We start from the raw sequence: 27,803 nt of genomic DNA, 5'->3' as shown, positions 1-27,803 counted from the left end.
TGTTACTATTTTCTTTTTTAAAAAGGATTACAATGTAGTTAACGTTCACCGCACTCCTTCTACTCTTCTGGGAAGGACACATTTCCCAAGTGCTCATCAGTTTGCTGCCTTTTGTTTCTGAGGCTTAGTTATAAGTTTGAGTGTGTCTGCTGAGGTTCTAAATAGGACAATGAACTAAAAAGCAATGAGATCCAGTCAACATAGATGATTTGAAATGAAAGGAGGAAATTTCATTTTTCAACAATTTCTTTTAAAAATTGTCATCATAAAAACTTGAAGAAGGGAATTTAAATCATTCCTGTTTTTAAAGTGGAGCTGGCAAAGGTAAAAATAATTAGGGGGAGGGGTGTAAAATTCTACAGCTTGTGTGTAATAAATATCTCCCCCGAATTGGCCGATCTGACACTCTAGGAAGTTTTGTCTCGAAGGCTTTAAGGAAGGACCCACATCTGTGAGTCGGGAGCCCTCTGACTGCTGACCTGCCTTCTAACTAGGCCTGTATACTAGAGCCTTGTGGCCACCCAGGGAGAATTTCTTCAGAGCAATCCCAGGAAAAATCCAAGGCCACTTACTTCTTTGGAGCAAGAGCTGACTCCTGGGTGCTGAAGCCCATGACTTTCCTTAACCAGGGAAGAATCTGGCCTTTTTTTGAGACAAGCCTTGGAGACGGAGAAGCAAGAAGGGAAATGAGCACTTCTCAGGAGTGCGTCGGAATGCCTTGGTACTAGTTGGCTATACATAAGTGGAAAGAAAATGAATTTAACTCAACAACAACAACAACAAAAAGATTTTCCAGAGCTTTGGGCATTGGCGTTCTGTGGCAGTAAGAGTGGACAGGAAGGAGAAAAATCCTGTCTTGTGATAAAACAACAATAAAAGAACTTCAGATGTGGCTTAGGCAGATAGGAAATGGTAAATCAGCCACCTGTATGCCACACACGCCAAGCTCTTTCCATCTCCTTGCTAATGCAAAAACAGAATATATTGCTTGTCACATGCTTCACATAAAATCCTTTGAAAAGGAAATTCATTAGAGAGAGAGAGAGTTCTCATAATGAAGCGGACATTTATTGCTAAAATGATTGCTGACCTGGCTTTTTAGTTATTTTGGTTCTCTTTAAGATACTCCTAGCTTCTGGCTTTAAAAGCATATTGAGTGTAAAGTAATGTGTGTTAGTACCCTGTGCTTCCAGAGGTCACACACAGAGTAACCCCAGACCCTAAAAACACATCTGGGAATCCAAACATAAGTGGTGAAAAAGGTCTTTGACCAGCGAGGAAAACAGTTGTTGCAAAGCACATACACTTTCTTCTGGAGGGCGGAGAGTATTGACTTGGTCATTTGAACACTGAATCCCAGCTCACACACTTACAAACTATCAGTAGCCTGAGTGTCTTTACCAGTAAAATGCATATAATAGTATCTATGACATAAGGTCTCTAGGCAGATTTAATAAGATGACGCATATAAACATCTACCTGAAACATAAAAGACACTTAATAAGTAGCAGCTGTTATAATTATTATTTTGAAGACTAGGGACTTCTTTCATTCTCTCCTTCAGATGATAAAATATTAATTAAAGAAATAGATTAGAAGCCAAGAAGATATTCACATACATAAAAAGTAACAGCTGACAGAAATCAAGTAGCCGGAAAAACAACAGAGGCATGATACTCAGAACCCAGTCCCACTCCTGGCAAAAAGCCTCTTAAGACTACCTCTTAAAGATATCACCACATTAAAGCACAGAACTGATGTCCATAATGATGACGCCTAAACATCAAAGAAAGATTAGCTTCAGGTATATGCAGTACAAGAAAGGAAGGGAGAGATGTGATATATCCTTGAATCGTTTCTATAAAAGTTTTTCAATTAAAACAAAAAACAAAAAAACTATTGCTTGGGGTACCTGAGTGGCTCAGTCAGTTAAGCCTCGGACTCTTAATCTCAGCTCAGGTCTTGATCTCAGTCAGGGTCGTGAGTTCAAACTCCACTTGGGCTCCATGGTGGGCATGGAGGCTACTTAAAAAAAAAAAACAAAACAAAACTGTGGGGTGCCTGGGTGGCTCAGTCGGTTAAGCGGCCAACTCTTGAATTTGGCTGAGGTCATCATCTCAGGGTGGTGAGATTGAGCCCCACGTCAGGCCCTGGACTCAGTGTGGAGTCTGTTTGTCCCTCTCCCTCTCCGTCTGGCCCTCATCCACTTGTGTTTTCTCTCTCTCTCTCTAAATTAAATAAATAAAATCTTTAAAAAACAAAAAACAATCGCATCTTCAAAAGATAAACTTCAAATTTAAACTTCACTAAAATATATTTTTCACCTACTAGATTAGATTGGATTTGCCAAAATTAAAATGTTTGGCACACTTTACCTCTGTGAAAAGCACGTGTCAGATATAGACATTGTTTAGGAAGGAAAGCTATTGATCTAGGGTGAATTTTTATTGTCCTGTTGTTCGTCTTACCAAGCAAGATGAAAAATTGGTTCTTTGATTTTTCTTATGCCTACCATTGTCTATAATTCCTCTATGCCCTGAAAATAAGTTATAGAGGAGGCTTAGCAAATGTTTTTTCCAAAATGAGTTTGGTGAAACAATTGTCCAACAAAACAATCCACTAGAAAGAGGTCTCTGTGACCAAATAGGTTTGGGAACCCTGAGTGTCATTCTTCATGCTTGGCTATTCATGAGGCACAGAAGCATTTTCAAATGTATTTATGTAGGAAAGTCACTTTTTGCTTTTAAGCTGAACACCTATCAACAGGAAAATAATATGGAAAGTGGTTATTGAATTTGATTACCAGCTTCACGATATTTTCAGAAAAATATTACTACATTGATGTATTATAATTCTAATGTAAATATTCTGTTGTACAGCCTGGTTGAATGATATAATTTAGGTCTGGTTTGTTCACTGGTATATCCTCAACTCGCAGAACAGTGCCTGACACATAATAGGTAGTTAATAAGTATTTGTTAGATGAATAAATGGCAGCATGAGTGGAATATACTAATGAATGTACTTAGTAATACACTAAATACTTAAGAATTAAATGCACAAAACACCAAAACTATACTCACATGCTTTTTCTCTTTGTATTTTTGTTATTCTAACGATATTCTCAGAACTTAAGATGTCTCGAAGGAGTAGCATTGCAAACATTTTTTAGGTAGTCTTTGAAAAAAAACACAGAATAATTGTTATTTAGTAAAGCCTTGGTCATCATTGAAAGGCCATATGTAATGCATTTAGTGAGCAAATGCTAAACAACTGTTATTTTCTTCTGGCTACACCCCAATCTGCAGCAACTCTCAGCACCTTGGGACTGACCTGGCTTGGGTTTGTCAGTGTTTCAAACCATGAAATGTGTCAGAGTTGGGATCATGTCAAAGTCAGACAGTGCCCAAGCAGCTTAGCATATCACTGTCAAATGCCAGGACAAGGGTTTGCTGAGTCATCCTGGAATCCTTCAGGGAGCAGGAAAATATTATACAACCTCTCTGGCCCCCAGTCATCCCTGGGGAAAATCAAACTTGGGTGAATTAATAAGTTCTATGTCCATTCAGTCATTCATTAAATATTTACTTACTGTCTACCATGTTCCCAGTGGAATGCTGGGTATTAAGTTACTCCACATGGGTTCCTTGATAACAACAACAAAATTTTGTGAGTGGCTACTATGTCCCAAGAACTGTAGAAGAACTTTACATGGTATCTCATTCAAACCCGCAGCTCCTGGGAGATCACTACCCTCATTATCACATTTTATAAATGAGGACACGAAGGCACACAGACATTACTGAGCGTGGCCACATGGCTAGTAAGGAATGGCAGGAATTTGAACCCAGGGACACTAACTGCTGCGCCTATAATTTTAACCTCTGAGCAATAATGGTGTCTGTCCTCTCTGGAAGTAAATATCTGCATCAGCATTTTTACATGAGGGGAGCTAACATTTGTTAAGCATCATCTGTGCACAGGTCCCATGTTTTACATTTTCTGTATGGCATCTCATTTAATAGAGCCACACAATGAAGCTGGAGAGAGCAAGAACTAAGAGCACAAGGCCAGTTGGTTGAATTCCTGGGTTCAGATTCCAGCTCTGCCACTTCCTAGCTTTGTCCTTGAGCAACTGATTTCACTTCTCTGTGCCTCAGTGTCCCCATCTGTAAAAGAAAAAGGAAAAACTTTATAGGATTAGTATTTACTAAATGAGTTAATATATAAATAAAACACTTAGACCATGGCTGGCAAATTGTAAGCACTATATGTCTTAACTTTTATTTTTAATTTAGGTAAAATCTCGTTTAAATAACCAACTAAAGCCACTTTTTAAAAAATCATGGAAGGGAATGGAAGCATTGGCGGAAAGCAAAAAAGATAACTCCTGTGCCTGACACCTCACCATGGGTTGTTATATAGCCGATCTCCTCACCTTCCAGTGTCATCTGGGTAAGGTGTCTCTGACCCTCAGGATGCTTTTGTCTCCAAATGCACCCTCCACCATCACCTTCTCTAGAATTTCCAGCCCCTTTGCCCAGGCTGTGTCAGGATCTAAGACTACTGCTTAGTGTTCTAAGAGGTTGGGGTAGGGTGGAAGGACTCTGGCCTGGGGCCCACCCATCCATTTTATCATATCTGAAAACAGGGCTTCGTTTAGGACTTCATGGCCCTATGTAACATCGAGGAAGGGAAAGGTGGCTAAGTAAGAAGAATAGAGCCTAAGTTTTAAGTGAAATATGTTATAACTGCCACAGATTGAAAATGAGCATAGACCAGCAAAAGAAACTGTTACCAATCTTAAATCATTACAGTTTCATATGTGTATCCAAAGGAAAAACTTTTTGAACAAATGATCATTAAGATTGTGTTTCTGAGTTACTTGTGTTTGTTCTTTTTCCAGAAGAGTCTGGAGATTACTATATGGCTGCACATCTAGAGGATACAGTTTCAACTAGTGTGTATAAAAACCTCACAATTTTAAAGTACTTCATTAATTATTAGCCATAGCAACAATCTTAGCTCATCACTATTCTGATTACAGAACTCCAGATGACCTACAGCAAAGTTAAGAGGTCTTATGAGTCAAAATCATTGTCTGGCCAGTGTTAGCACCATTCAGAGCTGAAAGTTCCAAGGCTGTTACTTGACCCTTGCTGCCTCTTCCCACTCTTCCATCCAACAGCCCAAACTTCTTTGGCCCTGAACTAAGCCTGTCAACTTACAATGCATAATAACCTGCCAATGACGTTGAAACAACCCTTCAAGTTGTTGTGGATCAAGTCGGAAATAAATATTGTTGACTGACTGATATGTTGACTGGTGAACTAGTTTGCTGTATGTGCCAGCCTCGCTCTGTCCTTGGTCTCATTTGTTGTTTTTGAGGCCTCAGTGGCTTCTAAGTTTATTGCTATAAATTCCGAGGTGATTTAAGAGCATTTGGCGATGAGAGAGAAGAAACTCAGTAAGGAATTTCTTAGTATACTTTTGATGGAATGGGAAGAAATATTTATTTTGTTATAGTTTATAACAAAGGTGGTTTGTAACAAAACTTAATTTAACTTAATATGGCCTACAACTATATATATGTTATTTTTCTCAACGTAGTTTAAAGAAAGTATCAGCATATGCAAAGTCTCTATTGGGAAACTTGACTCCATCTTGCCTGACCTGGAATAGTAAAGATAACCACTACAGAGTAGATACGTCCCCAGTGGGTAGGACGGTATTTATCTATCCTACTAGGACCTGACTGAAGAGGCACTTAACGCATACTCCTTATGATGGTGAAGTGTTTACATCAAATCACCATGTAAAATTAGTGACAACTATGTACTTCGATAGTAAAATGACCAATCTGCAGTACATTTGTATAGTAAAAAATTATCCTCTTGGACAAATACTGCTGGTTTGTTTTTTTTAACATAAAAACTGATTGTAAAGTTAAATATTATTTAAAAACAGAACCAATAAAAAAGGTTTTTTATTTCTGGTTGGACCTACTGGCCAACAGAATTCTGCTGGTTGTTGTACTACTGAATACTGTGTCTCTTGGCTCCAGGAGATAGTTGCAGCCTTCTGTGAATACAACCTCTAGCTTACTGTGGATTGCACTAAGCTTGCATGCATAATTACAAAGTCTCCAGTAATTACGGTTTATCTCTGCATACTTTTGAACATTTATAATGGAGAAAATATTTGCTGGAGGAAATTCTCATCAAAACATTATTTGCAAGAATGTTGCTTACACAGTTCTTTCTCAATGCGTATTGCTGTGTTCCATAAATAACAGCGTTAAATATTGCAGCATCCTTGGGAGGAAGTCAAGCGGGAATATTATAGTCTTTTTTTTTTTTAATAGTTTGAGAAAACTAAATCCTCTCCTGGTTTACCATATTGAGTTAGCCACACCCATTTCTGGGTTTTCATGGAAGTTTGTCATCCCTACAAGTTTGTGAGCTCTAAGCTAACTGAGACTATATCTTTATTATCTTTTGAAATAACATTTATTAAGAATTTTCTTGGCAGAAAGAATAGAAAGTACAACATAAGAAAAAAATCTGTCAGCAATACTGCTAAAAATATTTTGATGTTTAAAAGCCTTTCTATGCTTATATTTAGGGCTTTCCAAACATCATTATACCTGTCACCTGGGGATTATGTTCAATGTAGATTGTGATTCAGAGAACTAAGGGCCTGAGAGTTTGGGTTTCTGTGAAGCTCCCAGGTGATGCTGAGGCTAGTGGTCCGTGGATCACACCTTGAATAGCATGTCCTATCTTAAATCTGCTGCCATCACTTTATTTTCTAATAAATGAATAAAGAACAGGATAAATGCTCTTAAAATCTTTGACAGGTTTTCCAAATATGTTATTGGTGGAATTTTTTTCTTTGTTTAAAATTATCCTGAAATGGGGAATTGGTGCATAGTTGGTGGTCATGACAGTATTCTCACAACTAGGAAAAATTGTTCTGTGAGTCAGGAAAGAACACAGAAGTCTCTTCCGAGTGATGGTCAAAGAACATGGTAAGGAGTATCATAGCTTGTGAAGATGGCAGAATTTAGAAGAGAAATGTATTTGGTAATAGCAAAGTGGCAGAGATGTGAAGGCTACATTAAAGACAGAGAGGCATGGAGAGTAGGGTCAGATGGATGCAAATCTATGACAAGTCTTATGCTTTGTCTTTGAGTGGTCTTTCACCACTTAGTCTGCTATATATGTCTGTGATATAGCTGAACAAACTGGAGGAATTATATCAGTCGGAATTGTATAGATATTTTAGGTCTGAGTGTAAGACCTGGGAGTGGGGAAAAGATAAAGGCTTGCCAGAAGGCTGGGCTTTTTTGCTAGTGTACTCCTTTAATGAAATGTTCGCTCCTAGAGCAAATCACTCAAGGCATTTGATATTCCAGCCCTCACACTGGGTGCACTCAATATTCATCAAAGGGTCATGGCGCTTTAAAAGGATTTGGTAATACCTGCTTCTCTTCTACTTTATGTACAGATTCTTTGATTTAAAACAATTCATTTTATCACAGGGAGGAAAATGGTGTTAGTATAGGTTGTCACCCAGACGCAGAGATAATTATTATTGAAGCACTACATTTTGACATAGAAGTTTTTTGATAAGATCATTCTTGAACTAATATGCTTTGTCTTCGGATGAATGAAAGAAATGTACTGCTTCAGCCCATTTCACCACCTAACCTGCTATATATGTCTGTGATATATCTGAACAAAATGGAAGAATTATTTTATCAGTTGAAATTGGATAGATATTGTAGGTATGAGTGTAAGAACTAGAAATAAACAAATTCACTCTTGTATTTAACAAGATCTATTGAGTAACTACTATGTGCCTGATAAGGTATTGGGGAAATAAGAAAAGTAAAAATGTGGTCTCTGTCTCCACAATGTAGCAGGAGAAAGCTTCAGAAATAAATGAAAGCAACAATGTAATAGCTGTGATGTTACTCTGGGCCCACAAAAAGAGGAGTGATCACTCCTACTTGGGAGGAATCAAAGGTGATGCCAAGATGGTGTGACAGCTGAGAAGCGAAATGTGAATGGCTCTTAGATTCTAGTATATGTTATAGGCATTGTGCTAAAACTGCAGCAAAGGGGGTATAATGTAACAGTTTCATATTTATCCAACAAATGTTCATAGAGTACTTTATTCCATGTAACATAATCAGTTATCATCTTTATTTTCAAAATCTATAGGTTAGGAGGTGAGACATATACATGAGTGTGTGTATGCATGTGTGCATGTGTGTATGTTAACAGAGGTGTCTCAGTGCTAAATGAACATGGTGCAAATAAGTGGGAAAGGAGGGGGAGAGCACTACAAACTCAGCTGACCTAGGAGGGCTCCAAGGTGCTGGTAGAACTGGAGGAGGACCTGGGTCAGTGGAAAGATGGCTATTTTAGTTGGAGGGAATGACAGCGCAAAGGCATGGACCCAGCATTGCATCACCAAGGATATTTCAAGTGCAAGACACAGAAAACTTAAGACAGATTGGCCTAAAAAATAAAGGAAATGTGTGATTCAGAGAACTGAAAAGTGTCGAGGTAGGGTAGGTTTTAAGGCACTTGATTCAAAAGTCGTTTGGCTCATGTCCTTGTGATTCTCTCCACTCTGCCCTCGTCTCTAGCCTACATTGTTCCGGGCTGGTTTGTCACAGAGTAGCAGAAATGGCTGGAGTGTATCAGGAGGCAAAGTTTCAGGGTCATGACAATCCAGGCATAATTTCTGAGATTTGTTCTAAGTGGACTGGCTCGGGCCGTTTGCTGCTCCTGGACCTGTCCTTCTTCAGAGGGCTGGGGTGCAGATTAGACTAGCAGTGGTGGAGTCAGCTTCCCAGGAAACGTGAGAATTTTCCAACCAGAAATAAGGCAACTCTTAGGAGGTGGGGAATGGATATCAGATAGGAGTCAAGGAGTGACAACTATAGCTTAGTTCAGAAGACATTCTACTGCCCTCGGGACATGTTGTCTCCCTTTGTGCCACCATTCCCAAGTGCCGTGTTCATATAGATTGTGAACATTTAACGTGCTCATTGGCAGTGTATCTGCTTCCTCTGGTAGAGTATGAATTTCTTGAGGGTGAGGCCCATATATCTTATTCATCTTTTATTTCCAGCGCCAAGGAGAGCACACACATAGTAGACACTCAATAAATCAGTGTGATTCAATAAATCATTGTACAGAAGAACTTTAATATGACAATGATGGGCTCAGAAAGAAAGGAACTGAAGTTAACAGCCCATTATCCACTTGAGGCTTGAGTTGAAAACAGTTTGGTCAAGGACGGCATTTTCCAAAGTGTGTTCCAAGAAATACTAGTCTCACATGACGTTCCTGGAAAAAGAGTTAGTTGTCAAAACAGTTTAGGGGTAACTGCCTTCCGTGTGCCCCACACGTGCTTCTAAGAAGGCTTGTGATATGTGTAGGTATTACACACACATTACTTTATGTGGAAAAAAAATGCTGAATGGATGTCACCAAACAGTTTCAAGCTTCTCTGACAACTGCCCATTCCTCACGTTTCTCCACATAGTGTTTGTTCATCTTTGAGAAAGCACTATTGTGGTTTTTATAAGGAAATGTATCCCTTGTTCCAGTATAAGAATGCCAAGAACACTTCTCTCCCTGGGCATTCCTCACAGCAAAAATGACATTGCTCTTCCTTCTCCTGTGCACTGTCCATAGCAGCTGGAGAAGATTCTGGGTTCCTTCGATGGCTGGTAAAGACAGGGAGGGGCTCGTGATCCCAGGCATTCTGCCCTCTCACCAACCCCCACAAAAGGTAATGGAAAGATGTTCCTTCTCCACATCCCCGTGATGTAACAGAAAGCAAAGTAAATCCTGGCACCTCCCCTGGGATATTGTAGCGTGGGGCTGACTGTCGTATATGTTATGTGGTGTTGGTGGACTGCCTGAGCTGATTTCAACCCAATGGGAACAGTGTGGCAATCAGCCTGGCCTCCGATTCTCTGGACACCGTGCAAACAAAATCATCCAGGGACAAAAGTGACTCTAACTTGATGTGGGTAGCTCCGAAAGCAATCCCTGTGAAGAATGTCTATGCAGACTAATCACTATTCAAGAAAGGGGAGTTTTCAATTTGTGTGTCTGCTCATTTCTAAGGCCAATGAATTGAGATCATAATTTTTATTGTGCAAAATTTTCAAACATAAATAAAAGCAGAAAGGGCAATGTAAAAACAATCTTTGTATTCATCAGTCAGCTTGAACAATTATGGCATTTGTCCATTTCTACCCTCCCACCCTTGTTGTTTGTCTTCTAAACTATTTTAAACCAACTCTAGGCATTATGCCATTTCTAGTGTGAATTTTTTGCTATCCATCTCTGACCATGCCACATACATACCATGCCATTATCAATTCTCATAGAAATCATGATAATTCCTTCATATCATCTGATACCTAGTTCATATTCATGGTTCCCAGGCTATCTCAAAGATTCACCTATGCAGTGTAAGCCATCGGATCAAACCAAGATCCACTCATGTATTTGCTTGTTATTTCTTATGTCTCATTCCCCATTGTTAGCTCCCTTGTTTTGTCTTTGCTATTATCATCTACTTTATCTTTCTTTTTTAATCCTAGATGCATTTTTAAGATATATTTTAGGACTTATGGTTGTAATATAATCAAAGGACATTAAAAAATCAAATAGGTAGATCATCTTTTAAAATTTGGGCAGAGTGCATACAAAAACAGATGGACCTTATATATCATCCTTTCTTTATGGATGTCACTTATTTATCCTCAGCTATTTCTTTGTGTGTGTGGGGGAAGCACTAAGCTCAGGAGGCATAGTTCCTGAATAATAGTTATGTTTTATAATTTTCCATTTATAATTTATAATTAATCATTCCTATACGTGAGACAGGGCAGTGACCCAAATCTACTGATTCCTGGGTGTCACAAAGCCTATTCTTGATGAAATAAGTCAAAACCTTAAGTGTTCTTCTCAAATAGCCTATATCCTTCTAGATTTCTTAATTTATTTTAAACTGTTAGAGTTAAATAAATCATATATGTTTCATCTTTCCTATGTCATGATTGGGAAGAAATTTACAAAAGAATATCAGATGATGATTTTCAGAAACAGGATCCAGCCTTTTTAAGAATTTGCTAGTTAGCCATCCCTGTTTCAGAAAAGCTACATGCTACATGGGTCACTTCATTGGCAAAGGCAGTAATTTCTGGGCCTTTGTTTAGAAGAGATGAGAAAAGAAAGATAGATGGTGAAGAGAATTAGTAACACAATCTTTCAATTGCAGGTATTTTAATTGATTAACCGTCAGACCAAGCATTTCCCTAAATTCTGCAAACCAACTCAATCTGTCTTTTGACATCTTATTTGCAATTTGTTAAGGCTTTTGGTCCAATCAAGAACACCGAACCCTGACTATTAGTTTAGGTTTGATTTGTTAGTTGGAATTATTTTCCATAGGGAAATCTATACATTGCATGATAACTCCACAACCCAGTTAATCAAAACTCTTGTAACAGTCAAAGAATGTGCCAGAATGTCTTACATAGGCACACACAGATTTGTAAAGTTATCTTCATTGTTTTCTTCCCAATTTGTTACAACTATGATAGTCCTTCATGCTCTGAACTTCAACAGAGTACCTCCTCTGTAAGCCATTTCTTTCTAACATGGGTAAGAAATTTTCTCCTTTTAAGTACAAGTTAATTATGTAATCATTCATCATTACCAGATGCTGATTTGGGGGACTGTTTGGAAAAGAATGGTTATATACCTGCAGTCTTGCTTCTCAGGACATATTAAAGTAATTATGAGTTAAAAGCTCCATGCACTCAGTGAGACAAACAAGGGGGATAAAGCTGTCAGGTTTTTAGCCACATGATCATGCTACTCTGCAGTGTTGATCTTGATTAAGCAACCTCAGTTTCATAAACCACTGGGAAAGTAGAATTTAACTGGCTGGCAGAAGAACCATGGCATCAATATGTCTTTAAATGGAGGTCAGGGAGAAGTTAAATTACTGACTAAATGGGTAAAAATCTTTCCCCTGACATATAGCCTAATTTTTCAGTACATCTCCAGGCAAGATTGTGTGGTTACATTCATTTAAATCATTTTATTTTTACATTTTGCTTCATACTGAAAGAAGGATGGGGAAGATGTGACACTGGTGCTCAAAAAAGGGCAGTTATATATAAGTAAGAGCACCTTCCTTGACATAATACTATTTGCAGAGAAGCAGCAGTCTTTCCTGCAGGACAGATGCAACCAATCATGTTGAATGTATACATGAGTCACCTCATGGTCGTATTCATTTCTGCTAATAGTCATATCTCTCAACCTCTACGGCTATACTATCTTCTGTCCAAATGGGCTCTCAATACATGCATGAGGCCTTGTCTGTCTCTCTTTGTCATGATCAATGGCTTGGGGGTCATGGAATCTAAAATGGCAGGAGAGACTAACTGATAGGTCCAATGATCCAGGCTGTCTGCCTAGCTTTGGGCTGTGCTCAAGAGAAGGAAAGCTCAAAGGGCTAGAGAAGTCTACAACACATGGTATACAGTCAGCACTCAACAAATACTCACTGACCAGCAACTGACTATATACTGTATCTATAATCTCGTTTTTTAAGGATAAGGCAGGGGTTATATTTTTAAAAGGTAAAAAGAAACTGGATAAATAAAAAGTAATAGATTATAAAATGTTAGTAAAACTGGGGTTGGGGCAAAAATGGGATGCCATTACTTCCACTGGGTTACTAGTGAAACAAGGTGTTGCAAGAAGACGCTGGGACTGGAGAGAGTCAAATGGAAGAACTCCCCTTGACAAAGAGCATGTCTTGGGCTCAGTTGCAGCTATAGATTGAAGTAGATAGAGAAATAGAAAAACCACATCTTCAAGAACCAAGGAGATGAACCCGCCTCTATCCATAAATGAAAGAAACACTTTTATAGGGAGATGATCTTTCTTCTGTGACATCCTCATTCAATTTCTTGAAATTTAATATCCAGTTGAACCATCTGTTCTTGTGAGTATCACAAAGATGCACAAGAAAATCTCCTGGTTCTCCTAAGACAGAGATGTTCAAAACAATCAAGGTGTAAGATCATCTCCCTTTTTTATAAGCTATGGCAGACACTGCTAATAGCTACCTACTCATATTTGTTCAGCAATTTCTCCTTTAGTAAAACACTGATTTTTTTTTTCTGCCTTGCAATACATGTAATGAAAAAACTCCTTTCCAGCCTGTTTGCACCAGAGAATGATGTGATGCCCATTAGCCCACTGGGTGGAGATTTTGAGAACACCATGCAAGGCGGCTGAATCAGCCAGCACACAACCTTTGCCCTTTGGTCCTCTCCTTTTGCCTTCATGGAATATGTATCTAACACTGGTTGATGGCCGTGAGGTGAAACCCGTACTGTTAGTCCGTTCAGTCTGCTATACCCAAATACCACAGACGAGGGGGCTTACAAAGAGCAGAGATTTATTGCTTACAGTGCTGAAGGCTGGAAACCTAAGGTCAGGGTTCCAGCATGTCTGGGTTCTGCAGAGAGCCCCCTTCCAGGTCTTAGATGGCCAACTTTTGTATGCTCATCTGGTGGAAGGGATGAGGGAGCTCCCCAGGGTCTCCTTTATAAGGGCACTAATCCCATTCATGAGTGTTCTGCCCTTGTGACCTAATTAGCTCTCAAAGGGCCCTAGCTCCTAATAGCATCATTTTGGGCATTAGATTTCAACAAATTAATTTTGGGGAGACACAAACATTCAGCCTATAGCTCATGCTTTAAGAACAATGACAGCTGAAGGCTGGAAGCAACAGACTCCCTGATGGCATTAGAGCAATGTCATACCAATGCTGGACCACCTTACTCTAACATTTTTCATGTGAGAAAATAAAAGCCCTCATGTATTTAAACCTAGTTTTAGAGGTTTCTGTTGCTCGCAGTCAAACACAATCCCCAAGTGTATTTCATTCATTAATATAATGTATTGCATACATTAGCTCATTAACATTTGACAACGTGAAATCCTCTGGGGTAGAAATTATTATTACAAGACAAAAGTGAATTACCTAGCATCAAATCTTTTAGTTATCTTGAATTTTTCTCTTCCTCTTAAATCACAAATCCAATTTCGCCCAAGTCTTTCTGGCTTCTCTTCTCCACCTGCACCATCATGGCCTTAGATCAGACTTTCCTCACTTGAACTATTTGCAAAGGCCTCTTGATCATTCTTTCTACTTTAAGTCTCATTCATTTATTTATGCACACAGCAACTCTACATTGAATGTCTAGCACAATACCAGATGCTGAAGAAAGAGTAGTGACGTAGACTGGTGTGGCTCATTAAACATCTTGGATTCTTCCTACTTGCTGTCTTCTGTGACAGAAATGTATACATGATCGTGTTATTCCTTATTCAAAACCCTAAAGGCTTTCCATAACCTATAGGTAAAACCAAAAATTTAAATTTCATGTAAAGTCATTCAAAACCCCACACAATATGGTAACTTTCAAAGCTCATCTCACCGCCTTCCATCACCTCTTTCTACCATGTTTTTTTCTATTTTCAAGTTCACTGAACTGCTTGCTAGGTAATGTATTTAAAATGCCTTATGCAAGGCTGGCAAAAATAGGCACTTAGAAAATGTGACATGCTTTCCTCAGCTCTTCCTCAAACACACTACACACTTTTACATCTCCTGAGTTTGCACACAGTTTTGCCTGAAATTTCTTATTCACTTTTCCTCCCAGAAGACCATCTTATGGAGAGTTCAAGATTCAACTTCCAGACTGTGAGCTCTAGGTATCCCTGATGGTATGGGAGAATCAACTGGTATGCGTTATCCCTTTTTACCACATTCTAGAACAGAAAGGTTACTAAACATATTGAAAAGAATTACTCATAAATACATTTAATTTGCTTCAAATAAATCAGGTTTCTGGTAGCTGACCATTGGTGTTAATGTGCTGTTCGAGAAAGATCAAGGAAGATTCTTTAGAACTGGCTGTAGTAAGAACCTAATTGTGACAGATTCCCAGTAACCCAAAGGCAACTAAAATGTTCAGCTGTATAATGGTCTGAAGCAATGGTAACATCCAATGCAGCAAGTGCAACTAATTTAATTAATTTAATATCTGGTAAGCACCTCATGGGTGGACCTAGGTGGAGCTGCTGACAAAGTAGACAGACTGGGGTAAAGCCAGAGTTCTCTTAAAGAGCTGAAAGGAAGGAAAAGGTGTAAGTATAATCAGGAAAGAAAATAGGAAGTATGGAAAAAGAATAAGTTATCCGGCCTCTAAGTGTAGATTAGATATGGAAGGAAATGAAAACCCAAAGAGATTGACAAAATGGGAGAAAACTTGGGAGATTAAGCAAGTGAATGTCTCAGTGCAGTCAAAGACTCAGTGCAGTGGATGTCATCGGTGCAAATGCTACAAGGGATCATGATTGCAAAACAGAAATCTGAGTCGAAGGTTTTAGTGACGATGCAGTCCCTGGGGATGAGAACATACCCTGAGCAATCATGGGTATGGAGTGCAATGAGATTGCCAGTCATTGAGGTGAGGAGGGCAAAGCACCATGAGGTTAGATTGTTGGGCTTGTCCACGTGGACAGACAAGTCATCCAGAACAATGGCTTGATGAGGGGTAAGGACAAGGAATGTAAGTCAGATGAAAGATTTTATCTATTTGTAGAAGGTCATCTTTGGGGAAGCATAAAGGGTACTCAAACTAAATAGTTTAACCTCCACAGGACAACGGGTATTTATGCAATGGTGGGAGAACAATGCTTTGGAGCCATACTGGGGATACCTTCCCCCTCCATATGTACCAAAGTCTAATGCTGAAAAGGAGAAATGATTAGTTTTAGCTGAAAAGGTGAAGGGAAATTGTATCTTTGGGAGAAAACCAGGTTTAAATCACATCAAGAAGATGTAATGAGTCTTCTGTGAAGATGATTAAGATAATAGAATTTTTCTTCATCACGAAATAGAATTTCTTGAAGACGTAAAATATTACCAGACAGTTGAATAGTAGGAGGCTGACCAGGGGAGAGGAAACACAGAAAGTCATCAGTATAAAAAATTGGAAGGTAGCCCGAGGAGTTTCCTTTTTTACTAAGATGATAGGTTGTAAGGCGCACTGAATTAGTGGGCATCAGATTTTAAGGGAACACTGGGGACAAGTGCTTTGAGGACTGGCTCAGGCTGAGATTCAGATATCTCCTAGGACAGGTAGGATGAGCGATGAGCCTTCTGTGACCTTTGTTTTGAGTTCCTATGTGAACCTTACTGAGAAGTTATGATGTCTCTAAAGAAATTATAACTCAGAAATTACATAGTTTGCAGGTACTTTCCTTCTGGTGGAAACCTCCCAATGAGAGGGATGACTTAAGCTTTTGAAGGAGTAGGGTATGGCCTAGACTAGGTCTCATCTTGGTGATGCCCCTGGCAGCATCAGTCAGAGATGAAATCCAGGAAAAGGAGACCCTCACTCTCAAAGGCATAGAAAGTTCAGAAAATCATAATCATTGTGTCTGACACATGGGAAAGAGAAAAAAAACATTTGTTGAATAAATTAATATGAATTGTTAAGTTTTAACTTATTGCTAGAAAATATAAGCTTTGATAGCACATTTTCAAATTGCTTAAAAGGACTAAGAAATACTTGTGGAGCACCTGGGTGGGTCAGTCAGTTAAACGTCTAACTCTTCGTTTCAGCTCAGGTAGTGATCTCAGGATCGTGAGATTGAGCCCCGTATGGGACTCCACACTGGGCATGGAGCCTGCTGCAGATTTTCTCTCCCTCTGCCTCTGCGCCTCCCCTGCTTGTGCACACTGTCTCTCTCGGGAAAAACAAAACAAAAAACTTGTCATTCTTTCTGGCTTCCCTGTATCTGAGCCACTTCTCTACTTGGGGGAGTTTCCATTTTATAAGTTAGAGGTAAAAACTAATGCCAGTTCCTCATTTTTCTTTCTCTCTTTTTTTTTTAAAGATTTTATTTATTTATTCGACAGAGACAGAGACAGCCAGCGAGAGAGGGAAACACAAGCAGGGGGAGTGGGAGAGGAGGAAGCAGGCTCACAGCGGAGAAGCCTGATGTGGGGCTCGATCCCATAACGCCGGGATCACGCCCTGAGCTGAAGGCAGACGCTTAACCGCTGTGCCACCCAGGCGCCCCCAGTTCCTCATTTTTCAAGCCTCCCTTGAAGGTCAAAAACACGCATGAGACTGAGACTCTACCAATGGGATGCAACTTCTCAGGCTTGATGCTGGGATCTGGCATGCAGAATGGCAAAGAAATATTCCTTCTGGCAGGGGCTCTGGGGGGCAAGATTCATTTCCTAGAGCAGCATTAGTAGCAGTGGCAATGGCAGCCCCCAGTGTTCCATGCTGGTGAATCTGTGCATCCACAGTGTGAACCACAGGACATTGGGCTCAGTGACAGTGGCAGTCGTGTTCTCCCCCAGCCAGTTCTGCATGTGATTTGTGCCATTGCTCCTGACTGCATGTCCTCCGGTCCTGGTGTTTCATACCCAACATCCTTTCAGTAAATTCAGTGTCTCCTTAAATCAGATACATAGGGTTTCTTATTTTGGCAACTAAAAACCCTACTGATACAGATACTTGCTCCAGAAATGGGATGCTAAAATGAGGAATTGGATAAATGGAGGAGGTGCTGTACTTGGTCGTAAAAAAACTGGGAAGTTAGTGACTCTGTGTATGTGGTTGTGAAGCAATGTACCTGTTGAGCGCAGGTCATGGATGGGCCTGCGCAGCCTTTGCTATCAGGGCAATGGTAGGAACATCAGCGGATGCCTTCCAGGGAGGTTCCATGGGAAAACAAGTGAAGACTAAGGATGGACCATCTTTAAGAGAGCAGCAGCAAATACATTTGAGCCAACAAACAAGCTTACTCTTCCAGGCCCGTCTTAAACAATTTTTATAAAGTTGTTTCTGCCCAACAAAGAGAAAAATCCAGATGGCCAAGATTGGATTAGGGGTATTGCCTTCCCACCCAGGGTTATTGTTTTAAATTGCCTCAGGGCAGAGGTCATTCATCTGAGGTCTAGGAGGACCGGCTTCATGTTGAAGTCCCTGGCATGGAGTCAGGAATTCTCAGACTCACAGTCTATTTCTAGAAAAGCTCGTTGGCTGTGTTATTATCCCGTGGAGTTGACTGGAAGCACCTGAAGCCTACTGAGTTCTTACAGGAATTGTATTACCAAAGAAAGCCCAAGGTTAATAAACAATAGCCTGTGACAGGCAATCCCCGGAGTCCCGAAGTGCCCACCAATAGGATGCAGAATACTAAGGCTCTGCAGGCCCAGGAAAGAGCATGTCTTCCAACGGTCATCTCCAGTGTTGCCATAAAGGAGAGTTACATTGGTCTGGGTAGGGTGAGTGCCATGACAAATCGACGCAAAATGGCCAGATGTCTCAAACACCATAGAAATCGTATTTCTTATTCATGTAAGAGGACTGAGCAAGTGAAGAGGTAGATGGTACAGCCTTTATCCATGCAGGAATTTAAGGATCCAGTCTGGTTCTACCATATTAAACACGATCTTTTAAGCTAATCTCATTAAGAATCTCCATTTCAGTGAGCTAGAAGGAGGGAGAAAAAGGAGCACTAAACATCAGTGCTGGTGGTCTTATGAGTGCAGGCTGGTAGTGATATGTGGCACTTCCGTTAATATTCTATGGGCTAAAATTCAGTCCACATGGCTACAGCTAAGTGCAAGGAAGGCTGAGAAAGGTGGCCTCACTGTGTGCCCACGAGGAAGGAGAAACAGGTATTGGAGAACAGCTAACCATCTCTGCCACAAAAAAGGAAAGAAAGATGGCTCCTGAGAGCACAACTGGGCTATAGAATTGGGTGACCTCTCTCTAATATCTGGATAGGAAGTCCTTGCTATTGTTGTCTAACAGAATGCAAGTGCTATGAACCAGTGACTGTTGTCAGTCATTTCCTATCTCTCAAAGTTGATAGGGCAGGTGGGGGGCATGGGGATTGGTAAGGGGAAAATTTATCCTATTTTGTATTGGCTATGCTAGTGATGAAAATTTGTTTTTATCCCTATGTCCATAGACCATGATGGAAGAAGTTAACAATTAAAGCCCAGAAATCCTGGATGTAGACTTGGGCATACTGACTGATGAGACTTTGGGCAGTCTCCCTTTAGGGAGGAGTTGGACACATTTTATATAGATGTGAGTACTTTTACCAAGTGTGAATGGTATGAAGGGTATATATTTAGATGTTAGTTGAGTAAAGGGTGGACCTGTGGAGACATTTTTTATTGCTAGCCCAACATCAATTTCCCTGTTTCCTCCATTCAACAGACCTAAAATTGTGTTCACATAGCCCAGTCTTTTTTTTTTTTTAAGATTTTATTTATTTATTTGAGAGTGTGTGTGTGTGTGTGTGTGTGTATGCAAGCATGAGTCTAGGGAGAGGGAGAAGCAGGCTCTCTGCTGAGCAGGAAGCCCAACCCGGGCTTGATCCCACGACCCTGGGATCATGACCTAAGCCAAAGTCAGACACTTAACCGACTAAGCCCCCATTCATCAGATGTCAAATTGCATTCATATAGCCCAGTCTCTTCTGAACTTCATTTAGTCAGCTATGGTCATCTCATTCCCTCAGCCTGTGGTATAGGGAAGGGTGTGTGATGCAATTCTGGCCAGTGAAACATTAAGGGAAATCTGTTGGATGGATTCAGAAAAAGATTTTATTACTAATAAAAAAAAAAAAGACTCATGGGGAAAAAGGAATCTCTTTTTCCACTTGACCTTATTATGCACGCATACACTATCTGGAACTGTGCCTACCTTGTGTGACCATGAAGGGAACTGGACTGAGGCTAAGTCAACAGGAGCAAAACAGAGCCAAAGATGGAAAAAACCTCAGCTACAATCATGTTATTGAGCCACTAAAGTAACTGGTTTTGGAGCCACCTCCTAAGAAGCCTCCAGACCTCTCATCATGTGAGATAATACATTTTTATTAGTGTTTAAGACATTTCAAGTCATGGTTCTGTTACTTTTAGCTGAAAGCCTCCTAAGTGATAAAGATCCTTTTGTGCCATATCCCAGTCCAAACATCTCATATCACACATGGGCATCCTAAGGTTTAGTGCTTTGTCATAGAAAATACATTGTTTCTATCTTATAAGTACAATATTCTTCGTAAATGAAGGTAGTGCTGGGAGTATATGAATATGTGTGTGTGTGTGTGTGTGTGTGTGTTTCATGAGGGTGATAAATTTAGATCGATCTATCTATATTTGCTCAGTTTTCCTTGTAACTGAGAACATATATTTGATAGGCAGTTGGCTGGGGTCAACAGTATAGTGCTTGGTTATGAAATCGATTGAAGTTATGTCAGAGCAGAACATGCTGTCTTGGCCTCATCAGGATGATGGGCTAACCATCAGAAGTTACACTCACTCTGAGAGTAAATAACTTCATTACAAGACCTCTCACATGGAGGGAATTCAGAATTCTCCTTCAAGGTTCAATTTTACACTAACTCTATTGCTTCGGACAAATAAGTAGCAGAAATAAGGCTTTGCAGATGTCGGTGGCTTACATGGTATTTTAAGATCCAGAGTTTGTTGGGGGGGATTTTTTTAGCAGCTGAACATTTCCTATAAACATTTCTAAAGTTACTGCAGATAATTTTCTTCCCATTCTATTATATTATCCTCTGCTTCCACCTTCCAATTATTGTGAATATGTAATGATGAAAATAACTACCATAAATAATGCATTGACTTTTGCATCTTCTTTGCAACCAAAAGAAACATTCACGCTGTGCTGCAGGGGGACCCAGTGGCAGCTGCCACAGAATCTCAATAGTCAGAGATGTAGGAACCATTTGGAAAAAAGCAGGTCTTCCTCCTACTTAGGATGAGGTGGGAGGAAGTATGTCTAGTAGCCATACTGATGTCCCACAGTTGCACAGTCCCACACCCTCACTTTTTAATAAGAACAATCTACAAAGTGAACATGCTGGACACCTGGGAATGTCGAGAGCAGGCTTCCTTTCTTTTTCCTTCTCTCTCAAGAGTTAAGGATTCTCAGGAAGACAGTGGAGACAACTGTATGGATTTGCACAACCTTGGACAGAAAATGTAATCATTTCACTCCTTGAGGCAGAGATTTAATTGAGTAAAATCTTAGCTCACCTTATTCTACAGGGATGGATTATTCTGGAAACAACATAGGATTTGGAATCAGGAGACCTGGGTTGAAGCCCCCAACTCTGCCACTAATGAGCTTTATAACTTTGCTCAGGTAGCTTCACCTATCTCTTAAATTAAGACAAAAACAGCCAAATTATTCATTCATTCATTTCTTTCTTTTCTCATTTATACCCTCTTAAAGCATTTGAAGTAGATTATGAAAAGTATATTGGCAATAATCACCTGAGCTGATGAAAAAGAAATAGAAAAGCAGAACAAAGGAAAGAGAGAAAACATGCCAACTATAAAGATTGACACAATAGCCATAAACATTCATCACATTAGAATCTGAGGTTCCTAGAAGCCAGGGCATGAAGGGAAAAATGAGGTTACATGTATTTGGTTTTTATTAGGGAGAGTGAATATCAGTTCCTCTGAGGACATATCGTATTTTCCTGGCACTGATTCTCAAAGAAATTGAAACCTTATAAGGATAACAATGCCCAACTCCCAGGGTTGTTAAGTGCATTAAGTATGTATAAAAGCCTTTAGAAATTAAAAACTATTATTTAACACTAATTAATATATAAATATTAATTAAACATATTTCCAGAGACTGAAGTTGAAAGCAGAGAGCAGAGTTTTAACATCTTGATTCTTTTCAGTGGAAAGATTTCTTTATACTCTATGCTTTCCTGTCTTCTTGAGCAGATCACACGGGGCATAATATCAGTTGTAGAAGGGAATTTGAGAGTTCGTCATTATAAATATTAATGATTGTGGTTTGCAGTATCCATGGCCGTAAACGTACATATGAAAAAAAAATTATACACAGTGTATGAGGGTGAATGGAAAAGACCCCACCAATGGGTCTGGTGCTCGCTTTCTAGGAAAAACAAAATCACCACTATTTATTTGCTTTTAAACAACTCGACTCTTATAAAGGTGGAGCGAGAGCCATACAGCTGTTGACCCCTTGGGCAGTGTAACACAGCTGTTTCTCTGCAAAACTAATTAGAGAACCTAAAGTTGAAGCAAGCAGCCTTCTCCCAAGTGATTTTCTCACCCCTCAGACAATCTCATGGTCACTGTGTCTCTTCCCTGTCAACACCAGGCAAAGCAGTATCCTTTGTTTCCGAGTCTCAGTGGTCCAGGACGTCTTCTTGTCAAGTTATAGCCCCTCTTACCTCACTGGCCCGGTTTGCGGCTGCCCTGTGCAGAGGAGCGCACCTCGGTACTTGGAGAAGCTGTCCAAGGAGACCGCGCAGTGTCTTCCAAAGCCCGCGCACAGTATTAGCAGCACCTCACAGGTGCGGAGCAGTTTGCAAGCTCCCGGAGTCCTGCCTTGCACGTAGCTGTGGCATTCAAACCTCGCGATTACTCTGTCTTAGTTACTGCGTTCTCCGTTTTGCGGAGGGACTAAGACCTATCTCCATTAGAAGCCTGCCTCTGCTCCTGATGAGCTATGGGCGCTCGGGCAAACGAGTTGGTATTTTGGAGTCAGTGTCCTCACCTATAAAACAGAAATAAAATGCCTACAGTATTGGGTAAACACTGGATGAGGTAGTATCTGTGAAACACCTCGAGTGGCAGTCATAGCGTAGGTACGTGATAGTGGCAATAGGAGTAACAGTAACGGTAATGATGATTATTATGTTACCTAAACAGAACTCTTACAGACGCACAAAAAAGTCAGTCTTGTGCTATTACGATCTTTTCACAGGTAATACTATTTTCTTAATAATACTTTGGTCCAGAATTTGAATTCATGGATAAAATTGGTGTAAAAAGAAAGAAAGAATCCCTAAACACAAACTTATTTCTCCAGAACGAGCATAAAATCTTCTAGGACTCTTTCTATGAAGTTATCAAAATGTGATCAGTGAGAAGCGTTTCTGTCCCCGGCCCTGGTTGGTGGGTGCTCCGTACTCAGTAAGTAAATGCCAGGAAGTTACAACACTGCAGAATTAGGAATTTTAATTCCTAATATTTTCATATTTTAAGAACCTCGACCCTTAGTGCCTAAACCTTTTCTTATTTGGTTAATCCCGGTGGCCTCGGACGGTCTTCTAGGTACCTTCTGGGTTCGGTTCACCAAAATAGCTCAGCTTCCTCAGCTTGGTAAATCGTTTAAAGGTGATTTATCTGAAAGGAAGCCGCCAACAGTTTTCGGCAGCCCCGAACGTGCTGAGTCTTTGTCACTGGTCATTTCCTTCTTTTCTAACAGTGCATCTCATTTTCAGTCGCCAGCCCGGCCTCGAGAAAGCGCACAACGGTGTTTGCTGAGCTAGCCCAGCCTTTGCAGCCAGCGCGAGGTCAGCCCTGGGGAGGGCTTTGATCTTTTCATGGCGAGGCACATGGTCTCTGTGTCAGATATCACCAGTGGCACTATTTCACAAGTCGTTGTGCCCAGGTTGGCACGAGGACGGGGCAGGAACTAAAACTCAGAGTCGGGGATAGATGCACACAGTCAACACTGAGAGCCAAGCGCGCCTGTGCCAGCAGAACGTTGTTACAGCGGGAGCACGAGAAGGTGCAGAGCCAGAGACCAGTCAGGGGTCAGAGGACGGCAACAGGCTGCGTAGCGCCTAAAATTGCCATCCTCTTGCTGAAGCTGTTCGTATCGGACCACCTGTGAGTAGGGTGTCTCGCACGCAGGGGCTTTCGGCGTCACATAGATGCCACTTAACAGCAGCGATGACAAAGGATGCAGAGAATTGGAACAGCCGCCCTTTCTAAGCCTTGCTATGTTATCAGGCAAATACACCTACAGCTCATCGGCTGAAGGCCAGTTCCTCCGATGATAAAGTCACCTATTTGTATATGAAATGAAATGTGGGGGCACCTGGGTGGCTCAGTCGTTAAGTGTCTGCCTTCGGCTCAGGGCGTGATCCCGGCGTTCTGGGACCGAGCCCCACATAAGGCTTCTCTGCTGGGAGCCTGCTTCTTCCTCTCCCACTCCCCCCACTTTCCCTCTCTCGCTGGCTGTCTCTCTCTCCATCAAATAAATAAATAAAATCTTTTTAAAAAAATGAAATGTGCACTTTATTTTTGATATGACCATTCTAACCGACTTTGGAAATGTTTGGATTCTAACAGGTTTCCAATTTGTTGAAGCGTTCTTTCCCTTTCATGTCATATTTTAAAAACTTGCTCATGATAACTTCATAGATGATTCATTAAATGTGTCCTTTGCATGTGTCATTCTTTAATAAATACTTTTACAAACTATATAAATAGATAAATTAACAAATACCCTGTGTTTGCTCCCTTTTAATGAAATAGCACTGTTTTGATGATAATAAAGGAAAGATCAGTTATGATTTTATTATGTAGATGTCAGGAACAATGGAGTGCACTGGAGGATTAAATTCAATGAAGGATTAAATTAAACATGAGATTAAGTATAAAATCATAGTACCTGGCATATGTTAGCTACTCCATTAATACCAGTTCCTTTTAGAGAAATGAGAAATTCATTTTCATTACCAAATTGACCTGGTTGGTATTTTATATACCTCAGACTAGCAGAAATTTGCTCACTTTTTATTTCACATCGAATGCTACCCATCTGCTTTTGCTGATGTGGACAAGTGGGAGAGTAGATAAAGAAATAACCTTCTACTTTAGAATCTGTGAGGTTCCAGTTTCTTTTGTTTATTTCCCTAACTCCAGTTAGAAACAGCCTCTGGGAAAAGGAGCTATTCCCTCTTGACCCTATACTGGTTCCAAAATGCCCCAAACCTCTAGCCTTCTGTCCTCCCCCTTCTGGCTTCTGTAAGCAAAGGAGGGAGTTGCACCAGATGTTCCAAGCTTTGCTTCTCCCCACAGGAAATGCTGTGGGCAGGGGAGCCAATTCAGTTATGCTCTAATGCATTCTTTGCTTGAGCACCTCTATGCGATAGCTAGCTGGCCAGATGAAGAGGTGAAGAATATAGAGAAAAGAATAAATAAGGCCCAGGATCCGAGTGTATGAATGTGGAAGAAGAGTGTATGAATGTGGAATTTATGAGAATGGAAAAGCTCAAGGTGAGCAGAGAGAAGGATCACTACCTAGTTCTAGTTTGGTGAAAGAAAAAAATATGGTCTTGTTTGCCTACAAATTATGCTTGCTTCTGCATAATTACGAAAGCACAATGTCGGCAGCAAGTATCTATGAAGAGAAAAAAGGGATAGAATCACAGTGTGAGCTGGGCAGGGAAGCCTGGAAATCAGTGAGATAACCTTGCTTCAGTGGGAGAAGAGCCAACTGTTTGAGCGTAGATCTGGAAGAGGTTAAAGAAGGTATGGAAGAATACCAATGAACTGTTGTAAGTATCAAATGTGCAGTGCTGTGTATTTAATATTAGAACAAAGTAGATGGTGACTCAGAGTCAGAAAAATGAAACAAAACTGAAGGTAATTAGTAGACAAAGAAAAGTAGGGGAAAATTAGTGCAGAAATAGGGTAAAGATAAAATAAATCATGAAAAGAAATGTAGAGGGGGGAATATATGAAAAGTGATACAATGAGGACTTTTTAAAAAGATTTTATTTATTTATTTATTTATTTATTTATTTATTTATTTATTTATGAAAGAGAGACAGAGAGAGAGAGAGAGAGCAAGCAGGGGGACCGAGACGGACAAGCAGACTACGCTGAGTGCAGAGCCTGACGTGCGGCTCGATCCCAGGACCCTGAGATCATGACCTGAGCCAAAATCAGGAGTCAGACATTTAACCAACTGAGCCACCCAGGCACCCCTATAAGGAGGACTTTTTATTGGTTTTCTAACAGGAGTGAGCTACCTAAGTAGGCATGATCAATCCAGCCTTCAGTATCTTTTTCTAGCAATTACTTGTTAATTACAGTCTTACTCATGATTTTACTGGGGGGCTTTCATTCTTCCAATCATTCTCAGATGAAGCTTTGTATTTGTGATCTTTTAAGGATCTTTTAGTTTTTAAAAAGAAAATGTTCATATGTTAGTTCAATATCCTCTCCAATTGATACCTCCTAGATAAGAGCCACTAATTAAACACCTCTAGATTTTGCCCATAAAGGTCTCTTAGCTGTCACAAGTCTTCCTGTTAGTTGCCCACCCAAGGGTCATTATCTTTTTCCTTCCTGTTAAGAGAAACATGATTATGCAATGGGCAGAGATCTGATTTCAGGCAATGCAGGATCCTGATTGGTCTCATACCCAGGGAATGAGTCATGATTGGTATAGGTCATTTATAATAACTTCATTTTCTTCCATTAGTGGTTAGGTCCAGAAGTGGGATATGACTTGGTTCTGGTCAATGAGACATCATGGAAACCTGGCATTTCTCTTTTAACCTCAAAAGGAGTAAACAGGAGCATTTCCTCTCCTGCTTGTCATACTGATGAAAAGACATAATACCTGGAGATGTGGCAGCTATCTGCAACCATGAGGCAACAAGTACAGAAGGACAGCAAAGCTGAAAGATGAAAAGAGTCAGGCTGCCAGGATGATCCCATTTTATAGCGGCCGGCCATCTCAGCAAGTGCCAACTACCAGATGTATTACATGTGTAAGCCACTATTTAGCTGGATTTTCTGTTACTTGAACCCAAAAGCGTTAGTCTCCCAATCGCATCTAGACTGGGCCATCAACCTCACTGTGTCTTTTAGGCCTTAAAAGAGCACATTTGTTCACTAGTTAAAGGAACTATTGAAATGAACCATCTCAAACTAACATTTTGTTTTATTTTTTAAAAGACTTATTTATTTATTTTATATATAGAGAGAGTGCAGGTGGCAGGGGCAGAGGGAGAGGGAGAAAGAAAACCTCAAGCAGACTCCCCTCTGAGTGCAGAGCCCAATGCAGGGCTTGATCTCATGACCCTGAGAAGTGGGATGCTTAATGGACTTTGCCATTTAGGCACCCCTCAAACTAACATTTTCAAAAACAATATAGCACATTCTTTTGTTGCCATAGATCCAGAGAGCTTAAGCGTAACAAGTTGTTCTACCTATTTTCATGTGTTATCACCCTCTATTGGGAATATTTAAAAAAAAAAGATATACAATAAAATTAAAATATGAGTAAATTGAAGTAAAAACCTAAGTATATGAATAAATACAGATATTTATTTATTTTTAAAGATTTTATTTATTTATTTGATGGAGAGAGAGACAGCCAGCAAGAGAAGGAACACAAGCAGGGGGAGTGGGAGAGGAAGAAGCAGGCTCCTAGCGGAGGAGCCTGACGTGGGGCTCGATCCCATAACGCCGGGATCACGCCCTGAGCCGAAGGCAGACGCTTAACCNTGCACTTTATTTTTGATATGACCATTCTAACCGACTTTGGAAATGTTTGGATTCTAACAGGTTTCCAATTTGTTGAAGCGTTCTTTCCCTTTCATGTCATATTTTAAAAACTTGCTCATGATAACTTCATAGATGATTCATTAAATGTGTCCTTTGCATGTGTCATTCTTTAATAAATACTTTTACAAACTATATAAATAGATAAATTAACAAATACCCTGTGTTTGCTCCCTTTTAATGAAATAGCACTGTTTTGATGATAATAAAGGAAAGATCAGTTATGATTTTATTATGTAGATGTC

The sequence above is a fragment of the Ailuropoda melanoleuca genome, chromosome 7 (genome assembly GCF_002007445.2).
Source record: "Ailuropoda melanoleuca isolate Jingjing chromosome 7, ASM200744v2, whole genome shotgun sequence".
NCBI classification, from domain to species: Eukaryota; Metazoa; Chordata; class Mammalia; order Carnivora; family Ursidae; genus Ailuropoda; species Ailuropoda melanoleuca.
This window is presented reverse-complemented; position numbering follows the sequence as displayed.